Source organism: Oncorhynchus kisutch, linkage group LG14 (genome assembly GCF_002021735.2).
Source record: "Oncorhynchus kisutch isolate 150728-3 linkage group LG14, Okis_V2, whole genome shotgun sequence".
In the NCBI taxonomy this organism is placed as follows: Eukaryota; Metazoa; Chordata; class Actinopteri; order Salmoniformes; family Salmonidae; genus Oncorhynchus; species Oncorhynchus kisutch.
In genome coordinates, this window is record NC_034187.2 from 42139337 (window position 1) to 42158697 (window position 19361).

Consider the following 19361-nt stretch of genomic DNA (forward strand, 5'->3'; position numbering starts at 1 on the left):
TCAGAGCTTTAGGTCTGACGCTTCTTTGATAGTTCGAACAAAGGTAACTGTTGCAGGCTCTGTGTGTCTGTAAGCCCCTTACTGTGTTACTCCCCATTGACTGTGTGTGTGATTTCAGAAAATCACAGAAATCACGTAGAACTCGCCTTAACGGATTCATCTGAACATGCCGCAACTGTATCTGCAACTTAAAGAAAAAATTATTATTATTTGACGATCACTAATTGTACGATTTCTCGTAAATTGTGATAGATAAATTGCTGGTTCTTTTTTTTTGCTGACATTGTAGGTTCATGTACTTTGAAGCGGTCAAATTAGTGCTCTATTTTTGTTTTTGAACTTTAACCTGTTGAGTGTAGGGGGCAGTATTTTGATGTTTGGATGAAAAACGTACCCAAATGAAACTGCCTATTTCTCAGGCCCAGAATCTGGAATATGCATATAATTGTCAGATTAGGATAGAAAACTCTAAAGTTTCCAAAACTGTCAAAATATTGTCTGTGGGTATAACAGGACTGATATTGCTGGCAAAAAAACCTGAGGAAAATCCAACCAGGAAGTGCCTAAGAGAAATTAATCTCCCTGTTCTATTGCATGCCTTCCCTCCATTTAAAGGGATATCAACCATATTTATTTCCCTATGGCTTCCAAATGGTGTGAACAGTCTTCAGACATAGTTTCAGCCTTTTATTATGAAAAATGAGCGAGAACAATCACATCACGTCAGTGGATGGCTTGATGCCAGCAGGGTTTTGTATGCGCAACTGCTTGGAGCAGACTTTTTCTCTCTCTCTCCTATTGAAAAAGCTACGGTCCGGTTGAAATACTATCGATTATTTATTGTACAGACAACCCGAGGATTAATTATAAAAAACGTTTGACATGTTTCTACGAATTTTACGGATACTATTTGGAATTTTCGTCTGCCCGCCATGACCTGCCTGTGGATTTCTGAACAAAACGCGCCAACCAAATGGAGGTTTTTGGATATAAAAATAATCTTTATCGAACAAAAGGAACATTTATTGTGTAACTGGGAGTCTCGTGAGTGCAAACATCCAAAGATCATCAAAGGTAAGCGATTCATTTTATTGCTTTTCTGACTTTCGTGACCAATCTGATTTGCTGCTTGTAATGTTTTGTCTGCTGAGAGAGATGTCCTAACATAAACGCTTGGATAGCTTTTGCTGTAAATCTTTTTTGAAATCTGACACGCCATGTGGATTAACAACAAGCTAAACTGTGTTTTGCTATATTGCACTTGTGATTTCATGAAAATTAAATATTTTTAGTAATTTAATTTGAATTTGGCGCTCTGCAATTCAGCGGATGTTGACGAAAATGATCCCGCTAACGGGATGGGTGTGCCAAGAAGTTAATCCCAGAACAATGGCCTTAACTCAAAAAGTGTTGGGGCCTCGACGCCATCTTGTTTCTGGGATAACAGCCCATTAGGCCAAACCTGTGCTCACCAAGTTTAGTCTTCAAAGTCTTTTCCGTTTAGGAGAAATGGCCATGTAGCCATGTAGCCATTCGCTACAGTCCGAGGCCGTTGGTGTATTTTAAAGACATTCGCGGACGTCTAGTTTGGGATAATACATTTGCAATATGGAGATCCTCATCAATCATACAGCAAATGCCGTTTGTGTCCCTTATGTAGGTAACACCCAGATGCAGATACGTTCAATAAACAATGGTTTAATAGTCCAAGGGGCGTGCCTCCCGGGTGGCACAGTGGTTAAGGGCGCTGTACTGCAGCGCCAGCTGCGCCACCAGAGACTCTGGGTTCGCGCCCAGGCTCTGTCGTAACCGGCCACGACCGGGAGGTCCATGGGGCGACGCACAATTGGCCTAGCGCCGTCCGGTTTAGGGAGGGTTTGGCCGGTAGGGAAATCCTTGTCTCATCGCGCACCAGTGACTCCTGTGGCGGGCCGGGCGCAGTGTGCGTTAACCAAGGTTGCCAGGTGCACAGTGTTTCCTCCGGCACATTGGTGCGGTTGGCTTCCGGGTTGGATGGTGCTGTGTTAAGAAGCAGTGCGGCTTGGTTGGTTTGTGTATCGGAGGACGCATGACTTTCAACCTTCATCTCAACCGAGCCCGTACGGGAGTTGTAGCGATGAGACAAGATAGTAGCTACTAAAAACAATTGTATACCACGAAATTGGGGAGAAAAAGGGGTGAAATTCACAAAAAAAAGGAAATAGTCCAAGGGGCAGGCAGGAGACGGGTCAAGGCAGGCAGGGGTCAATAATCCAGAGATGGGGCAAGGGTACAGGTCGGCAGGCAGGCTCAGGGTCAGGAAGTGGTCAGGCAGGCGGATAGAGAGACAGGACAGACAAGGGTCAAATCCAGGAGGGCAAGGAAAAGAGAGGTTAGGAAAAAACAGGAGCTGACAGGACAAATGCTGTTAAGCTTGACAAACAAGACTAACTGGCAACAGACAAACAGAATACAGGTATAAGTACACAGGGGATAATGGGGAAGATAGGCGACACCTGGAGAGGGTGGTGACAAGCACAACGTCAGGTGAAACAGATCAGGGTGTGACTGCTATTGATGTTAGAGATATTTATATATCTTTAGGGTTTAAGTCGGGAGATATTAACACGTTAAATAACTTTTCCCATGGTGTCCCAAATTCCTAATGAGTTAATTGTTACATGATTAATTTAATTGAGTATCAACTAAACATAGTAGGTAATTATTTGATAAATAACAGTCATTACATTAAGGATAGTCACATCACGACAATAGCCTCACGTGAATCCTTAGAGATGGGTGGGGTTAAAGCTTAGGAAAGTGTGAACGATGCTGAATGGGTGCAGACAAAGAGCTCACCAGTAGGTACTAAAACATTCAAGGGCCAATTTCTCAAAAGTGAAGTTACAAGCTTATTAACTTTCAATACAAATTACTTTCCAATTGTTCTCCAACTGTAGTGTAGGATACACCATTTTCTAGCTCTGAGTCTTTACTTTTATCCAATGTAAAAAACGCAATTTCAAATTTTGCTACATAACACCGAATCAAGCCGGTTGGTCACATATTATACAGTGCCTTCGGAAAGTATTCAGACCTATAATACCCCATAATGACAAAGCAAAAAAAAAAATTGTTGTTGAAATTTTTACAAAATTATTGCAAATAAAAAACTGAAATATTACATTTACATAAGTATTCAGACCCTTTAGTCAATACTTTGTCGAAGCACCGTTGGCAGCGATTACAGCCTTGAGTCTTCTTTGGTATGACGCTACAAGCTTGGCAAACCTGTTTTGGAAAGTTTCTCCCATTCTTCTCTGCAGATCCTCTCAAGCTCTGTCAGGTTGGGAAGCGTTGCTGCACAGCTATTTTCATGTCTCTCCAGAGATATTTGAACAGGTTTAAGTCCAGACTCTGGCTGGGCCACTCAAGGACATTCAGAGACTTGTCCTGAAGCCACTCCTCAGTTGTCTTGGCTGTGTGCTTAGGGTCGTTGCTCTGTTCGGAAGGTGAACCTTTGTCCCAGTCTAAGATCTCTCTGTACTTTTCTTTGCTCATCTTTGCCTCAATCCTGACTTGTCTCCCAGTCCCTACCAGCTGAAAAACATCCCCACAGAATGATTCTGCCACTGCCACGCTTCACCGTAGGGATGGTTCCAGGTTTCCTCTCGGCCAAAGAGTTCATTCTTGGTTTCATCATACCATAGAATCTTGAGAGTCCTTTAGGTGCCTTTTGGCAAACTCCAAGCGGCTGTCATGTGGCTTTCACTGAATAGTGGCTTCCTTATGGCTACTTTACCATAAAGGCCTGATTGGTGGATTGCTGCAGTGATGGTTGTCCTTCTGGAAGCTTCTCGCATCTCCACAGAAGAACTCTAGAGCTCTGTCATAGTGACCATCGGGTTCTTGGTCACCTCCCTGACCAAGGCCCTTCTCCCCCGATTGCTCAGTTTGGCTGGGCGGCCAGCTCTAGGAAGAATTTAGGTGGTTCCATACTTATTCCATTTAACAATGATGGAGGCCACTGTGATCTTGGGGACCTTTAGTGCTGAAGACATTTTTGGTACCCTTTCCCAGATCTGTGCCTCCTGCTCTGAGCTCTAAAGGGTCTGAATACTTAAATAAGGTATTTCTGTTTTATGTTCGCAATTTTTTGGGGCAAAAACATCTAAAAACCTGTTTTTGCTTTGTCATTGTGGGGTATTGTGTGTAGATTGCAGAGGATTTTTTTTATTTAATACATTTTCGAATAAGGCTGTAACAACAAAATGTGGAAAAAGTCTAGGGGTCTGAATACTTTCCAAAGGCACTGTATATAGATATAGAAATAAAAGATATTACTCACTGCCTGGATTCTGTCTTATGTAGCAACATTTGAACTTCTGTTTTTTACACTGGATAAAAGTAGAGACTCATAGCTACAAAATGGTATATCATACACTCCATTTGAGGAAACAATGGGAAAGTAATTCTGCTTTGAAAGTTGATCAACTTGTATATTTTGGTACTACTGTTGGAGAGCCCTTTGTCTACACCCATTCAGCATTGTTCACACCCTCTTAAGCCTTAGCCCCACCCATCTCTTTAAGGGTTGATCTGTGCATTCTGTACTAACTTGCCAGCTACATCCAGACATCTAAGAGAGAGAGAACAGCTGTGTTGTCAGATTGTCCGTTCATAAATTCAGAGTGTTTCGCATTCAGAGCGTACACTGGACGCTCTGGCCAATAAGTAGGGCTGTTCCGAAAGCTCTGACCTCACAATGATCAACAAGCGGTGATGCAACGAGTCAGAATGCTCTCGATGGTGCAGCTGTAGAACGGATCTGAGGTCCCATGCCAAACCTTTTCAGCCTCTTGAGAGGGAATAGGCATTGTCGTGCCCTCTTCACAACTTTGTTGGTGTGTTTGGACCAGCTCCATTACATCCCCCTCAATGTGAGTGCAACACTTTCAGGAAACTAAGCGTTTGTCGCATGTTACTAGTTTAATGGAGAGGCACTTGAACGTAAACAAAAATTATTTCTGTATGCTTTTTGGCAGAAATGCCGTCTGGAACATCTGAACGTTAATGTGCCTTAATAACAAATGTGTTTTTCATCCGTAAATACAAATATTTTTTTTTAATTATGAGCCTAGTTGGTTTAGCCATGGAAAAAGTCAGGAACCTTCCCGCTAGCTATAATTGGCTCAGATAAATCATTGGCTAGACATGCCAGAATTTGGATTGGTCTTCCATGTAGCATTGCTTTTGTTTATAACGTGAGCTGCTCAGTATATGTTGAAAGTCCTTTCTACTGCGCCATTTTAAAAATATATAACGTTAACCATCGAGAACTACAAAGGTTTTGCTACTTTTCTCAACATTGATGCCCTGAATTTAGCATGCGCTGTCGACAGATCAGTTGGATAAAGTGATTTGCTATTTTCTGCACACGCCAGTCAGTGTGAACCGGACTTGACACAACGCTGACCAAACAAGATGTAAGCTACCAATAAAATTTTGTTAAATGGTTCCAGTCTGCAATGAAGGGTAAGAGTCGAGCTACATTTTCAGTAAGTCATTTTTGTCAGAAAGTGATTTTCATTGCAAGTTAAAGTGTACTGTTCGCTAGCTGGATCGCTAGTTAACATTACGTGTCTGATCTGTGTAGTAATATTATTCGAATCAGAAATCCATTTGCGTTCTTAGTTATAGCCTAATGTTAGCTAGCTAACATTGAACCTGGTTAGTTAGCTTTAGCTACCTGCAGATTAATACTACAGCTGTGACTATGTTTGTTTTGGTTGGTAATAGTATGAGTTGGGATTATGCCAGTTTATTGTTTAGTTAGCTAGCTACATATTTAAACAAAAGACTACGTGTCTAAACAAAACACTTTTCCAGATTATTACATGACCCATTGTCTTAGCCAGGTGTGTTTGGGGGTGATTATTGCCATCTATTTTATTTCATGAACATGTGTACATGTCTAGACAATAGTAACCCATCGACTTAGCTAGATATGGCTGGGGGTTGGTTATAGCATTTCCTTCACATGACTCATTAATTTAGACAAGTGTCTCAGGTAAGCGTCATCTTTCTGTTTTTGATAAGTAACCATTTCCCTCTACTGTTTACACTTTCTATATCTTGTGCATGTGACAAATCAACCTTTTATTTTATAGTGTGTGTTTATCAGAGACGGTAATGTGAAGAACAGCATGACCTGCACTAAACTCAGTTTAGGATATAGGCCAAGGACTAGATCAAGTGTATTTTTACCTGGTGTTTTCCCTTATTGTAGGCTACTACTTTCATAACTGGGTGTAGACAAAGAAGAGCTCTCCAGTAGGTGTACCAAAAATATTCAAGGACCATTTTTGCGCAAAAATGAGATACAAGTTTATCAACTTTCTACATAAGACCGAATCGAGGCGGTTGGTCACAAAACTGGACACTGACAGTGAACATGAGTAAAACAAAAGGAAATAAATACCACTTAACCCTAGCAGAGGTCAAAATTGACCACACCACCAATTATACCTACCTCAGTCTTAAAGGAAAACTCCACCCAAAAACAATATTTTGGTATTTGTTTCATTAGTCCATTGTTGATATAGTCCCAACATGTTTTCCATGTCAAAAATCTAGTTTTCAGATTACTGTATTTTGAAAGTTACATATCTTGAAAACTTGATATGTAACTGCTGTTAAAGTTTTCCTTTAACAGCAGTGCATCACCGGCTTCGAGTGCATTATCACTTTTTTACAACAGGTTACTAACAAATTCAAATAATGATTGACATATTTTCATAAAAAAAACGTTATTTTGTTTACTTTATTTATACTATTTCATCCTTCCACAAGATATAGTCCCGACACAAATGTTGGGTTGCTACCCAAGCCGGCTGGTTTTTCGTTCTATCAGTTCGGTTGCCAGAGATGTGACAGTCATTCAGTCTTTTTGTTCTTCATCAATGGCGACCCAGTCGCTCATTCTAAATTTTCCTATGCAATATTGGCTGGCAACGTTCTTATCCCGTGTTTACCAGCTAGCCAACTACGGCTAACTTACAGTCACGTCAAACAGTGCAGCCAGAATGACAACGAAGTAGCTGCATTTGCATTTGTTTAACCTGTTTTCTATCAACATTTATTTGGAAACATCCATAACAATGAGCTAATGATGTGCAATTTCACCTGGCATAGAAAATGGACACTGTTGCTTGAGAGCTAGCCAAAAACACAGCTAACACAATCACTCCAAACTGAAATTGGAACGACTTCAAAGTAGCTGCACTTTGTTTAGTTTTACCTGTTTTCTATTGATAGTTCTTTGTATATATCCATAAAAATGATGCCGATTCATGATTTCGACTGGCTGAGAAAAGCTGCCTACCTGTCTGTCTCATCTCGACTCCCGACATGTTCATTACTATGGGACAGCTGGAGATCAAATTGAAACAATGCTGCAAATGTCGGTAGAGACAGAGAGCAAGGTTTATACAAATCTCCACTGTTGAAAACTACATTTTAGTCTAAAAGAAATGTGAGACAATGTCTAGATGCTTTTTATATTGTAGATCAAGTTTAAAAATTGCCTGGCTGAGCTGATGACAATGTATTGCGCAGTCAGCTGGACCAGAGTAAATAGGCATTTTAAGATCATAGATTTAGATGGTGGTAACAGCTGGAATGTGGTTTTAACCAATCAGCATTCAGGATTAGACCCACCCATTGTATAATAGCCCATACTACTACCCTAGTGCCCTTAGCAGTGTTAAAGAGACCACTGTTGTTAATGGCATTTCAGAAGCAGCAACGCTGGAGCCAAGCCAAAGAAAGAGGATTGTGAATTATTTATGTTGGGTACCTTCACAGGCAGCGAAAATTGTGAAATGTGTTTTTAAACCATCTGTCAAAGCAGCCATGTTTCTTCTCAGCATGGACAGTGAGTGAGAGGGGTTGTGAATAAAGCCGATGTATATTTTTCGACATATGCCAAAGACCATAACCATCACCAGTATTTATATTGCTATGGCTGCTCACAGTTTAGAGGGGAGAAAAATTGTATATGGGCAACAGATGTCTAGAACAGATATATAGTATAACTGCAGTCTATTCCATTGACATTACACAAATCCATGATTGTATCCAAGTTTGTAAAAAGGCTTGGATTACCTGTAAAATTAGGTTGTAGTGGGAAAATAATCCCATTCATAAACATGTCAAATGTGTGTATCTGCATTTATGGCTTAGCTGCAAAGTGTACGCCATTACATAAAACTCTGTCCTGCCTGTGTAGTTTTGTACACCATACTGTAACTAAGTAATCTGTCTGCTCACCTGTATGCCAATACGCAAATGCGATTATTTATTCATGCAACGCTTTATTATAAAGGGGATTTTTATCCCAGCCCCTCCAACTCAAAACATCTTCCCGTGGCTATGTCCATTGCTATTAAACATGTCTATAGCATTTTTTGGGGATTTCTACACATGGGGAGAATCTTTTAGCGGGGTCTGGAAAAAAATGACTTTTATAAACGCATTTACATGATAGAAGGCATAAGTAGAATATTTTTTAATACCACACAAATAACTTAAATAAGAGGCTACTCTGACAGTGACAAACCGAGAGCAATAAAGACTACGAAGGGACACAGATTTTGCAATATTAGGAGAGGAAAATATACACTGAGTATACAAAACATTAGGAACACCTTCCTAATATTGAGTTGCACCCAGTTTTGCCCTCAATTCGTCAGGGCATGCACTCTACAAGGTGTCGAAAGTGTTCCACAGGGATGCTTCCCACAGCTGTGTCAAGTTGGGTCTGAACAGAGGGAGCTCTGCAACTGGATCCTGGACTTCCTGACAGGCCAACCTCAGGTGGAGAGGGTAGGCAACATCACCTCCGCCACACTGACCCGCAACCCAGGGTTGTGTGCTTAGTCCTCGGTGTCCAAATCACTAAATACTTCAAATGGTCCAAACACACATGCACAGTCGTGAACAAAGGCGCGACAGCACCTCTTCACCTTCAGGAGGTTGAAAAGGTTTGGCATGGGTCATCAAATCCTCAAAAGGTTCTACAGCTGTACCATTGAGAGCAATTTGACTGGCTGCATCACTGCCTGATGTGGCAATAGCACCTACCTCGATCGCATGGCTCTACAGAGGGTAGCGTGGACAACCCAGTACATCACTAGGGCCAGGCTCCCTGCCATCCAGGGCATCTATATCAGGCGGTGTTGTAGCAAGGCCCGGAAAATCGTTAAAGACGACAACTACCAATCGTCTATCTGCTTCTGCACTGCAAGCAGTACCGGTGCATCAAGTCTGGCACCAACAGGCTCTTGAACAGCTTTTATTCCCACCAATAAGACTGATAAATAGCTAACAAAATAACTACACGGACAATCAGAGTTAACCTTGTATCTTTATTGAGCTTTTAGTTTTAGTTTTAGTTTATGCACACTAACAGGGCCCTACACACAAACACACACTCACTGCATCATCTGCTCACACACATAATACAGTGCATTCGGAAAGTATTCAGACCCCCTGACTTTTTCCACATTTTGTAACGTTACAGCCTAATTCTAAAATGGCCTGAATAGTTTTTTTCCCCCTCATCAATCTACACATGATACCTCATAATGACAAAGCAAAAACTGTTTTTTAGAATTTTGGCAAATGTATTAAACATTAAAAACAGAAAAACCTTATTTCATTACAATTCAGACCCTTTGCTATGAGACTCAAAAACTTTACTGGAGTCCACCTGTGGTAAATTCAATTGATCGGACATGATTTGGACAGGCACATACCTGTCTATATATGGTCCCACAGTTGACAGTGCATGTCAGAGCAAAAACCAAGCCACGAGGTCGAAAGAATTGTCTGTAGAGCTCCAAGACAGGATTGGGTAGAGGCACAGATCTGGGGAAGGGTACCAAAAAATGTCTGCAGTATTGAAGGTCCCCAAGAACACAGTGGCTTCCATCATTCTTAAATGGATGATGTTTGGAACCACCAAGACTCTTCCTAGAGGTGACCGCCTGTCCAAACTGATCAATCGGGGGAGACGGACCTTGGTCAGTGAAGTGACCAAGAACCCGATGGTCACCATGACAGAGCTCCAGAGTTCCTCTGTGGAGATGGGAGAACCTTCCAGAAGTACCATCTGTGCAGAACTCCACCAATCAGGCCTTTGTGGTAGAGTGGCCAGACGGAAGCCACTCCTCAGTAAAAGGCACATGATAGCCTGCTTGGAGTTTGCCAAAAGGCACCTTAAGGTCTCTCAGACCATGAGAAACAAGATTCTCTGGTCTGATGAAACCAAGATTCAACTCTTTGGCCTAAATGCCAAGCATCACATCTGGAGGAAACCTGGCACCATCCCAACAGTGAAGCACGGTGGTGGCAGCATCATGCTGTGGGTATGTTTTTCAGTGGCAGGGACTGGGAGACTAGGATAGAGGGAAAGATGATCGGAGCAAAGTACAGAGATTCTTGATGAAAACCTACTCCAGAGCGCTCAGTACCTCACACTGGCGCGAAGGATCACCTTCCAACAGGACAACTACCCTTATCACACAGCCAAAACAACGCAGTGGTGGCTTCGTGAAAAGTCTCTGAATGTCCTTGAGTGGACCAGCCAGACCCCGTACTTGAACACGAACAAACACTTCTGGAGAGACCTAAAAATAGCTGTGCAGCGACTCCCCATCCAACCTGACAAAGCTGGAGAGGATCTGCAGAGAGGAATGGGAGAAACTCCCCAAAAAACAGGTGTGCCAAGCTTGTAGTATCATACCCAAAAAGACTTGAGGCTGCCAAAGGTGCTTCAACAAAGTACTGAGTAAAGGGTCTGAATACATTTTCCATTTTTTATTTGTAATAAATTAGCAAAAATGTCTAAAAACCTGTTTTTGCTTTGGCATTATGGGGCATTGTGTGTAGATTGATGAGGGGGGGGAAAGAATAAGAATAAGGCTGTAACGTTACAAAATGTGGTTCAAGTGAAGTGGTCTGAATACTTTCTGAATGCACATACATTTATACTGACTCTACACACACACAAACAAGCTGATACTACTCTGTTTATCTTATATCCTGTTGCCTATTCACCTTACCCCTATACATATCTACCTCCAGCATCCCTACACATTGTATTTATTCATCTGTTATTTTACCAGGTAAGTTGACTGAGAACACATTCTCATTTGCAGCAACAACCTGGGGAATAGTTACAGGGGAGAAGGTCAAATAAAAAATGTAAAACATTTCACTGGACTCTATACTCCTCTGTAAACTGGTATACCCACTGCAACCCTCTTAGTCCTCACTGAGGATTATTAGGTGATTGTGATGGTTTGATTGGGAATTTAGCCAGGACACTGGTGTTAACACCCATACTCTTATGATAAGTGCCATGGGATCTTTAATGACCACAGAGAGTCAGGACACCTGTTTAACGTCCCATCCAAAAGACAGCACCCTACAGAGGGCATTGGGATATTTTTTAGACGAGAGGAAAGAGTGCCTCCTACTGGCCCTCCAACACCACTTCCAGCAGCATCTAGTCTCCCATCCAGGGACTGACAGGGACCAACCCTACTTAGCCTCAGAAGCAAGCCAGCAGTGGGGTGCAGGGTGGTACGCTGCTGGCTAATTGTAAATATAGTATTGGAACTGACCCTATATATAGTATGCATACTTACTTTCTCATTGTGTTCTTCACAGTTTTTCTTATTTCTTGTGTGTTTTCTTCTAGTATTAAATTGTTACTGATTATTGCATTGTTGGGTTTTGAGTTAGCAAGAAAGGTATTTCACTGTACTTGTGCATGTGACATTAAAACTTGAAGTTGGAGGTCCATTGGCTGGTGGACCATTCCTGATTACACACAGGAAATTGTTGAGCGTGAAAAACAAGCAGCGTTGCAATTTTTGACACACTCAAACCGGTGCGCCTGGCAACTGCTACCATACCTCGTTCAAAGGCACTTACTTCCTTTGTCTTGCCCAATCACCCTCTGAATGGCACACATACATAATCAATCTTTTTCAATTATACTAAGGCTTAAAAATTTTTTTTTTAACCTGTTCCGTCCCCTTCATCTACAGTGTTTGAAGTGGATTTAACAGTTGATTTATATTATTTAACTTTTATTTAAGTAGGCAAGTCAGTTAAGAACAAATTCTTATTTTACAATGACAGCCTACCCCAGCCAAATCCTCCCCTAACCCAGACAACGCTGGGCCAATTGTGCGACACCATATGGGACTCTCAATCATGGCCAGTTGAGATACAGCCCAGGATCAAACTTGGGTCTGTAGTGATGCCTCTAGCACTAAGATGCAATGACTTAGACCGCTGCGCCACTTGGGAGTATCAACAGGAGACATCAATTAGGGATCATAGCTTCCACCTGGATTCACCTGGTCAGTCTATGTCATGTAAAGAGCATGTTTTGTAGACTAAATATTATAGGCTACTAAATAAATTGAAGCCTAGCCTACTCACCGGTGATGGCCAGTGTTGTGGGGTAATGTGTTACTTGTAACTTGTTAGAGTACTCAGATAACGTTTGTGTGGTAACAAGTAACTTAACATGTTAGTTATTTAATTTAAGTAATCAGTTACTTAGTTACTTTTTCAAATTAGCAGGTCATTACTTTTACAATGTTATTTCCCTATTTTTTCCCCTGCCAAGAAATTAAATAATACCTCCCCCTACAATATGCATGTGTGCGTGTGTTGGAGTGTCAGTAAAGTATGTGTGAGTGTGTGGTTAGAGTTGAGTCTATGTAAGAGAGTCAGTGCAAAGAATAAGAATTGATACAAATAAAATAAGGGGTCAATGCAAGTAGTCTGGGTAGCCATTTGATTAACTGTTCGCAGTCTTTTGGCTTGTGGGTAGAAGCTGTTAAGGAGCCTTTTGGTCCCAGGCTTGGCGCTCCGGTACCGCTTGACATGCAGTAGCAGAGAGAACGGTTTATGACTTGGGTGGCTGGAGTCTTTGACAATTGTTTGGGCCTTCCTCTGACACTGCCTGGTATAGAGGTCCTGGATGGCAGGAAGCTCGGAACCAATGATGTACGTGGCTGTACGCATTACCCTCTGTAGTGCCTTGCAGTTGCAGCTGTAGAACCTTTTTCTGTACGCACAAAAAGCTTACTTCTCTAAAATGTTGTGTAAAATTGTTTATGTCCCTGTTAGTGAGAATGTATAACTTTCCAAGATAATTCTATCCACCTGAAAGGTGTGGCATATCAAGAAGCTGATTAAACAGCATAATCAATACACAGGTGTACCTTGTGCGGGGGACAATATAATGGCATTCTAATATGTGCAGTTTTGCCACACAACACAATGCCATGGATCTCAAGTTTTGAGGGAGCATGCAGTTGGCATACTGACTGCAGGAATGTTCACCAGAGCTGTTGCCAGAAAATTTAATGTTCATTTCTCTATCAGAAGCCACATCCAACATTGTTTTAGAGAATTTGGCAGTACATCCAACGGATTTCACAACCGTTTATTTACACTTGAATTGTGGTGTTTTTTGTGTGTTTTTTAAATTTGTACATATAGTCCACAGTTACATAAACTAATGAAAATGCTATTGTGTTCTTTGAAATATATTTTCTTTCATATTCTAATGTTACCTTCATAAACACAACTAAATTATTATTTTTGTGATAGGCATAGGCCTATATGAAATGTACAGTGCCTTGCGAAAGTATTCGGCCCCCTTGACCTTTTGCCACATTTCAGGCTTCAAACATAAAGATATAAAACTGTATTTTTTTGTGAAGAATCAACAACAAGTGGGACACAATCATGAAGTGGAACGATCCGTTTTTTGATCCGTTCTGCATTTGAGGGCTGGAGTTTGGAGCTGCACCCTTAGAAATCGCTCGCACAGGCAACTGAACCATGGCCAGCTGAGTGGGACAGATTTAAAACAGGTTTTCTGTCCTTTAGCTTCTACATCACTGGTCATCCTAGATGTGTTGGCTTCCCATTATGATCTTTGCCTATTGCTGAGGACTGACACAGTTTCAACTGGAACTGGATTTGGGGATGTACTTCCATTATGGCCCCGCTGACATTCTAAACATAATCTATTCCTGTTTGCAAAAGGCATTAGAAAGCTCAAGTGCATACACTCTGTGGACAGTATTTGTAATGAATATGTGTAGCTATTTATATAGGTTTTACAGCAGAGCCCAGAATGCTTTCCAGGTCATTGGCTTGGTGGGGCAGAGACATTGATCACAGATACCATGTGACATCTGGAATGTGGGCATCCAAACAGTTAGACTGCCATAATCAATGACTCTTTGGGGGGGACAGTTTTTTATGTGGCACATAGTAGGAGTTATTTGATTTTGGACAAAATAATGGACACACACAGCTTGGTCAACTTTAGCTTATTACAGAACCTAAGTGCTTGAAATTCAACTGGCACAGCTGCCGCTGTCACGACTTCCGCCGACGGAGGTCCCTCTCCTTGTTCGGGTGCTGTTCGGGGGTCGACATCACCGATCGACAGAATCTCTGACCACACTATGGAGTCAGCAGGAGAGGATACCCCTGCCATTGAGGTGGAGGAGTGCGTCCAGGAGCATGCAGCAATGCTTTACGAACTTAGCACCACCATGGATCGCATTGTCCAAACTATGGACCGCTGGGAGAGACAGGGAGTTTTTCCAGCGCCTACACCAGCCCAACCTGGGTCTCTCTTGAATGCCCCTTTCCCGCCTGAACCAAGTGGAATCCATGAGTATGGTGACACAGGGGGGTCATACGGAGAGAATTAGTCTCTTCCTCATTGACTCTCCTGCGTTTCCTGTGGTGCTGGGCCTACCCTGGTTAGCCTGTCATAACCCCACTGTTTCTTGGCCACAGAGGGCTCTCACGGGGTGGTCGCGAGAGTGCTCAGGTAGGTGTTTAGGGGTTTCCGTAGGTGCGACAACGGTGGAGAGTCCAGACCAGGTCTCCACCGTGCGCATTCCCCCTGAATATGCCGATTTGGCTCTCGCCTTCTCTAAAAAGAAGGTGACTCAAATACCACCGCATCGACGGGGAGATTGTGCAATAGACCTCCTGGTAGACACTGCACTTCCCAGGAGTCACATGTAGCCTCGGTCACAGGAGGAGATGGTGGCTATGGAAGCATATGTCTCCGAATTCCTGCGTCAGGGGTACATTCGGCCCTCCACTTCACCCGCCTCCTTGAGTTTCTTTTTTGTGAAGAAGAAGGATGGGGGTCTGTGCCTGTATATTGACTATCGGGGTCTGAATCAGATCCCTGTGAGGTATAGTTACTCGCTACCGCTCATAGCTACAGCTGGCAGCTCCCATTACCTCACTGCTGAAGGGTGGCCCGGTGCGCTTGCAGTGGTCAGCTGAGGCGGACAGGGCTTTTAGTCACCTCTGTTTACCTCAGCTCCCGTGCTGGCCCATCCTGATCCCTCTTTGGAGTTCATAGTGGAGGTGGACTCGTTCCAGGCTGGAATAGGAGCGGTGCTCTCGCAGTGCTCAGGTACACAACCGAAGCTCCGCCCCTGTGCCTTCTTCTCGAAGAAGCTCAGCCCGGCGGAGCAAAACTATGATGTGGGGGAACGGGAGATGTTGGCTGTCGTCAAGGCCTTGAAGGCGTGGAGACATTGGCTTGAGGGGGCAAAACACCCTTTTCTCATCTGGATTGACCACCGTAATCTGGAGTACATCCGGGCGGCAAGGAGACTGATCCCTCGCCAGGCAAGGTGGCGACCATTCAACCGTTTTGTATTTACCCTTTCATACAGACCAGGCTCTCAAAATGTTAAGGCAGACGCATTGTCCCGGCTGTATGACAGAGAGAAGCGGCCCATGGATCCCACTCCCATACTCCCGGCCGGCCTCTTGCCTGGTGGCACCGGTAGTGTGGGAGCTGGATGCGGGCATTGAGCAGGCGTTGCATACAGAGCCCGCTCCCCTTCAGTGTCCGGCTGGGTGCATGTACATTCCGTCTGCTGTCCGCGACTGGCTAATCTATTGGGCCCATACGTCACACTCCTCTGGTCATCCTGGTATAGGTCAGATGGTGAGCTGTCTTAGTGAGAAGTACTGGTGGCCCACTTTAGCTAAGGACGTGAGGGTTTATGTTACCTCCTGCTCAGTGTGCGTTCAGTGCAAGGCTCCTAGACACCTGCCCAGAGGTAAGTTTCAACCCTTACCCATTCCACAACGGCCATGGTCGCACCTGTCAGTGGATTTCCTGACTGATCTTCCTCCTTCACAGGGAAACACACCTATCCTGGTTGTTGTGGATCGTTTCTCTAAGTCCTGCCGTCTCCTCCCTCTGCCCGGTCTCCCTACGGCCCTACAGACTTCGGAGGCCTTGTTGACACACTACTAGTGTCTGATTGAGGTCCCCAGTTCACTTCAAGGGTCTGGAAGGCGTTCATGGAATGTCTGGGGGTCTCGGTTAGCCTTACCTCAGGTTTTCACCCCGAGAGCAACGGGCAGGTGGAGAGAGTAAACCAGGATGTGGGTAGGTTTCTGAGGTCCTATTGCCAGGACCGGCCGGGGTAGTGGGCAGCGTTCGTGCCCTGGGCAGAGATGGCCCAAAACTCGCTCCGTCACCTCGTCACTCCTCCACAAACCTCACCCCTTTCCAGTGTGTATCAGCTGGTTCTGGCTCCTTGGCATCAGAGTCACACCAGGGCTCCTGTGGTGGCTCATGTCCACCTTCAGTGGGCGCAGACCGTCACCGCAGTGAGGCTGGTCTGGCTCTCGACCTGAAATCTGCCCCTTCGCCTGCCCTGCCTGAAGCTGAAGTCCTGAGGAGAGTGAACGAGGTATGTTATAGGTTACAGATTCTCCCCGTTTTCCACATTAACCCCTCGTTCCATGTGTCTCTCCTCAGGCCGGTGGTGGCTGGTCCTCTCCAAGAGTCTGAGGGGGGGGGGGGGGGGGGGGGGGGGGGCTTCCGCCGAAGTTGGTCCCTTTCCTTGTTCAGGTGGTGTTTGGCGGTCGACGTCACCGACCTTCTAGCCATCATTGATCCATTTTTTATTTTCCATTGGTTTTGTCTTGTCTTCGTACACACCTGGTTCCAATCCCATTCAGTACATGTTGTGTATTTAACCCTCTGTTTCCCTTCATGTCCTTGTCAGAGATTGTTTGTTTCTATGTAGGTGTGTTATTTGTTCTGGTGTGTGATGGGTTTTGCACCCTATTATGTTATTTTTGTATACTTTGGTTTTCTAAGGTTTTTTGAATGTTCATTAAAGAGCTCAATTTTTACCAAGTTCATTCTCCTGCGGCTGACTTCCCTGCCACCAGCACGCACCACATTACAGCCACACAGAGTTTTGTTTTATATTCCATGTGTTGTAACTAAGCACCTGAAGGGTACACTACGCATTCAACTATTAAAGCAGAGATGCAATGAGTTCGAAACTTTCAAAACAGTATTTTAATAGAAACGGTGCAGAAACTGAAATATGCTTCCGGTAGTATTTCAATATTTTATATCATACTACCTATTTCCCATTGACAGATCACCTCATCAAAACAAGATACAAGCGGGTAAGAACCAGTTTTTTTCCCCTTCACTTTCCCCACCGGTTTTGTACTTTAATAAGTGCCATAAAAGGTGTGGCTCACTAGAAATATATGGATTTAATGTTAAAGACATGGCATGGTGGATAATTAATTTGAGGCCAACATTTTACATTTCAACCAGCAGAACTGATGCCCATAAGTGAGAAATACATCCTTAATGGCCAGGTGTCTAGACAAAGTTACATCTGCTGGGGTGGGTCTTTTTTCATCCTCACTGTCAGCAACAGCTGCTATCCTGGAAGACACCTTCAGATAGACCTGCTATATTTACATAAAAGGACTTTGCATGCACCATCATAGAGGTTTTGGAGAATTCACACACACACACAAGTATTTACGCCATTGTAACCAGGCCATAGCAAAACAATCTGAAATTCACTACTTTCATTCATCTGCTTGCTCTGCCCGCTTATTTAGCCTCAGATTGAAGTGTTTCACAATTGTCTTTGTTTATTGACATTCAAAAATTTAATAATGCCTGCAAGCAAAAACCTGATCAACTTTTTATTTATAAGAGTGCTGTAAGTACAGAAATGGGTGGCTCAGTGGGAAATGAATATCCAGCTAATCAGACAACTGTGTGGAGTTTGGAGTTTGTGACAGCAACTATGTAAGCTTATTACAACATTATAGACACTATTTCATGTGCGGAAATTAGTAACATTTCCTGTAGTTTAACCCGTCCGGACTTTAAAGACGTTTCCATGAGAACTGATTTCGGGATGTCTCCTGGTCTCATAAACTACACTCTAACTCAACCTCCGTCCATAGCACAGGCCTGTGGATACTATGGGCGGATCCAGGACAAATAGACATGCCAAATGACGCGTTCTGGAAGACTGTAGCTGAATCAGGCGACTAAGGAGGTGTTCAGAACCAGTCCAAATCACGGATCCGTGATATTGGGAATGATGGAGTTAAAAAAATGGGACTGGTGGCCAAAGACATTTTCAAATAGAATCACAACTTTGACAGTAACAGTCATGCAGAACTTATGTTCATTTTAGGAGTTTGAAACCAATTTGCACATGGGTATGATGTCCATTTAAGAACATCAGTCTTATGTCTCAGAGAGGTTCGGAAAGTCTCAGTCAGTGGGGTAGTGGAAGGTAAATGCACGTAAACGCTGTTTTAAATGAGCAGTTACCCACCTTTTGCAGAAAAATGCATTGAAAGTATGGGGAGCATTACCGCGAACGCCGATCGGTGATTTTGGAACTGCTCTGGGGTAAACAAAATGTTGCAAATGGACATACTATGTTTCTCAATTTTGATTGGTGTCATGGACAGTGTGCTGTATGCTTGGTACAGTGGTTCCTCCTTTAAAAGTGTTGAGCTTACACCACGGGACTTAGAGGTACCCAGCGTCCAGGCTGAATTGCTCCAGACTCCCACAAGAGGGAGTTAGAGCACTCATTATGCATTTGGGTCCCAAAGTTTTTATATGACCAATCATATCGAGTGGTTCCAATAACAAATTTGATGCGAGCCACCCATCCCTGGTGACTTTCTTCAGCAAAAATGGCTGACAAAACATTACGCGGGAAGCAAATGTAAGTAATTATAACGTCATAACGAGTCAAGCAAAAACATTACAATTGAGAGGAATATGTTAGTTAATGTAGCGACAAACGATTGTGCATATTTCTTTGTCATAAAGTTAATTTACAGAAATCGCTATTTAGCAAGTTAACTGACTAGCTAACATTAGCCAGCTAGCTAGCTGGTGTTATGACATGAGTATGCCATTGTAATTCGTGTTGTTT